This window comes from Chenopodium album, chromosome 4, assembly GCF_948465745.1.
Source record: "Chenopodium album chromosome 4, dcCheAlbu1.1, whole genome shotgun sequence".
Classification (NCBI taxonomy): Eukaryota; Viridiplantae; Streptophyta; class Magnoliopsida; order Caryophyllales; family Amaranthaceae; genus Chenopodium; species Chenopodium album.
In genome coordinates this window covers 26436031-26440022 of record NC_137837.1, presented here as the reverse complement: position 1 = coordinate 26440022, position 3992 = coordinate 26436031, and the positions used below count along the sequence as shown (strand labels likewise).

Sequence of the window (3992 nt, the reverse complement as noted above, 5' to 3'; positions counted from 1 at the left end):
GCTATTTCTCAGGCGAAGAACTCTATTTTCTCGGCGCTAGTTCCTACATGCCTCAGCATCTTTTTGTGTTCTTAGAATTTTTCAGTTTTCGCAGTATTATTTCTATTCTAGTTGTGAAAGATATTTCTCAAATTTCCTACGTGTAAAAATCCTATGTTTTTTACTCATTACGGATGGTCTTTCCAATGAGAACTTTTTATGCTTATGCACATAATGTCAATGAAAATTACGCACATGAAATAATTAGAACTTTTTGAGTCTCATCCACTCATTCTAAATCATTGCCAAAATAAATTTTAGGAATTAAAATAGAAATCCTCCCAGTGGAGTCACCAAAAACTGTAGGGAATAACTCAAGCATTATCCCAAACTCGAACCCCACTGTGATCATACACTTAAGTATGGTGGCGTCTAAAGGGAAGGAAGCAAGAGCAAAACAGTCGCCAACAAGTTTTATGAACTTATAAACCGTTCACAGGGTGAAGGTTACACCCGTTAACGATCCAGGAGATCGTTAACTCCAATAGGTCTGGAACCATGACTGGTGTTTGGGGATGAGGATACGAATCCAATCTAAAAGAGAAAGAACCCTCCATAAAAATAGGCCTCTACTTTATTCTTCTCGTATTCAGGTGTGCTTTCTGACTAACATGCAATTGATGAGTGTCATTTATGGCACTCATAGGGTAGTCTTCTAGGATGCTTTCACCATATTTTCATAGCTTTCTTTTATTATTTTTGTCTTTTCTCCTTTAGTTTCTCTATTTCTTTCTTTATTTGTGTTTTACTTTCCTTTATGTGGTTTTCTTCGTGTTTCCCTTTTATTTGGCTCTTTTTCTCTTCTATTTTCTCTCTTTGTTTACTTTTGTAGGTGCTTTAGGAGTTGACTTTGCAAAGGGATCAAGAAGAGCAAAAAGGGCTAAGCAAAGAAGAAGCAAGCTTCTTGGAGAGGGTATAGAGAGGGCGCAACCTTTTCCAAAGGCCGCGGGCGCGAAAAAGTGCAAGAAAATGGAGAACCTTGGCAGGAACTCTTTGCGCCCTGGCTGCGGTCTAGCTGCGAGCGCAGATGTTTTAGAGAGACCGATCCTGTTGAAGAGACCGCGGGCCCCTGATTTCACTTGGGAGTAGAGCATTTGTCGCGCCTTTAGCCGCGGGCGCTGGGGTCTTCGCCGCAGGCGCGGGCTACACTACCCGCGGGCGCGGGTGTTCTCCAGGTTGCCCGCGGAGTTAGTTATGGGTTCCGTACCCATTTTTCCGCGCCCGCAGGATATTCTTGGAGAGGGCGCGGCCGATCAGATTTTATTCTTTGTCTATAAATACTCTTGTAATTCCTTTTTAAAGCTAACTTTTAGATAATTTTTCATTTGCTTAGTTTTTAGAGAGAGAAAGTAGAGAGAAGTTAGAGAGATAGTAGAGATAGAAATTCTTGGAATTTGATTTGTATTACAACATTGCTTCAATCAAGTTTAGATTTCTTCTTCATATCAATGAAATTTTGTGAGATTTCTTTCCTTTGAATTTACTTTTATTGCAATTTCCTTTAATGCTTGAATGTTTGATTTGAATTTTGGTTTAGGTTTGAGAAATTGTTGAATGATTGACTTCCTTCTTGATTAAACTTGAAATGAATATGTTTGTGATTGAATTTGTTTTGTCTTTCAATTTCACTATGATTAGTGAGTAGATTAGTTGCTAGGGAGAAGGAGAAGCATGCTTGATTGATGATTTTTGCTAGTTGATGATCATTGATTGATTGAATTGTTGCAATTAAATTGGTTGACATAGTTGTGCATGTGATTAATTAGACTAGGAGTGATCAACCTATAAGATTAATCTAGATTGCATTGCAAATTTCAATGACATGGACCCTTGATTTGAGAATTACTTTAATTGATTGAATTATATTGTGATTGTCCTAGTTATCCATTCATAGTGAACCCTATCTTGGCTTATAGGAGATAGGTTTTGGATTCCTTTGATTGCAACTATTGTTTGTCCCTTGTAATGTTTGAATCAATTGAGTGATCTATCAATTAGCATAATCATTGAGCTTGCATGTTGAACCTATATCCTTAGTGTTTAGCATATTGAATTTCTCGATTTGTCTAGCTTCTTGATACTTTAGTTACCAACAACAACCATTTATATTCTTTGAATTAGCTTGACGTAGACTATAGCATCGTACCTAATCATTCCTTTGGGTTTGACCCTTGACTTACCACACATACTTGTTTTAGGTTGGTCGAGTGTTTACAAATTAGGTTTGGCTCTAGGGAGAGGTAGATAACGACCTACATTTTCCTCTTGTCAAAATGGCGCCGTTGCCGGGGAGTGATATTGGTGCTTATTTATAGTTGTTGAGTCTATTTCATTCTTAATTGAAAAAAAAAACAAAAAGATTTTTCTCTTTTAGGCTACACTTGTAGCCGTGCTACTAATCATTTCTTTTGAAGTTGTATGCATAGAGCACGTGATCATTCACTAGTCCCATTTGATCCGGAGATTGAGAGGACTATTACAAGATTAAGGGTTGCTAGACGATCTTTGAGCTCTAGCATTTCAAGTGAGGAAGAACCACAACTAGAAGAACAAGCAAGAATGGGAGAAAATCCGAGAGTGGCATTGAAAGAATTGGGGATTCCCGGTGCATATAGATTTGAGAGTGGGATTGCTCCACCTACAACACCGGCAAATGATTTTGAAATTAGGCCAACAATGATCACTTTGATAGAGAGGCGACAAATTAGTGGGGCCAAGCATGAAAGCCCACTAAATCATCTCAAGGAGTTCGAAAAATATTGCAATACTATCAAGGTGAACGGAATTTCCCAAGAATTCATCCGCCTCAAGCTCTTTCCCTTTTCTCTCATAGGGCGTGCTTTGGAATGGCTAGACAAGGAGGTTAAGCCGAATTCTCTAAGAACATGGGACGAAGTTACCAAGGAATTCTTATCCCGTTTCCATCCACAAAAGAAAACGGCGGAGGCTAGAGCTTTGATTCAAGGTTTCAAACAAAAGCCAAGTAAGAGCCTCTATGAAGCGTGGGAGAGATATAAAGAGTATCAAAGGGAGTGTCCTCACCACGGAATTCCAACCTATCAAATTATTTAAACTTTCTATGGAGGCCTAAGTCCCCAAGGCAAGTCATGCCTTGATAGGGGAGCCGAAGGTCCCATCATGAATAGGACGGAGGAAGAAGTGGTAGACATCATTGAGGATGTGGTGAGGTACTATAGAGATTGGCAAGATGGTAACACTAGTAGAAAAATACAATAAGGCACCCCCATAAAGGCACCGGTTCAGGCCAAACCGGTGCCCTAAACCGGCCCAAAATTGGGCGCAATTTTACACAAATAGAAAAGGCACCGGTTCAGCCCAAACCGGTGCCAAAAATAAAAAGAGCCCCGCTTTGAACCGGTGCCTTTACGAACCGGTTCATTTAAATATTAAAAAAAAAAACCGCCCTTATAACTACCCCCCAACCCTAATTCATTCTCAGTCGTTTCTCTCTCCTCTCCTCTTTCTCTCTCCTCCTCCTCCTCTTTCTCTCTCCTCTCCTCCTCTTTCGCCGATCTCCTTCAATCCTTCATTCTTTATCTTTCTAGATCTCCTCCTCCTTTCTATCATCACTCGAAAACCACCAACAATTCGAAGACAACAACATGCAACACTGATTTTGAGGTTTTTCAATCGATTTCTTGTTTTTTTTTTACCCATTTCAATCGATTTCTGGGTTTTTCGATTTTAATTTTTTTTTTTATTTTCAATTATTTCGATTTTGATTGTTTATTCCGATTTCTGGTTTTTTATAATTCGAATTTATTAGTTTTTTTTTCGATTTTGATTTTTTTAATTTCGATTTTTGGGTTTCTTTTTTCGATTTTATTTTTTTTTCTATTTCTGGGTTTTTTTTTCGATTTCTTTTTTTATTGTGTTTTTTTCGATTTTGATTTTGTTTTTCGATTTCAATTTCGATTTATGGGTTAGTTTTC

General features: G+C 38.3%; 1 non-coding gene across 1 annotated transcript; it reads right to left on the bottom strand.

Annotated features, from left to right (window-relative positions):
* Positions 1 to 2983: 2983 nt before the first annotated feature.
* On the bottom strand, positions 2984 to 3089 carry LOC145629634 (small nucleolar RNA R71). The gene has a single exon (XR_014111796.1). It is a non-coding gene; the product is annotated as a small nucleolar RNA R71 (small nucleolar RNA).
* Positions 3090 to 3992: the final 903 nt, after the last annotated feature.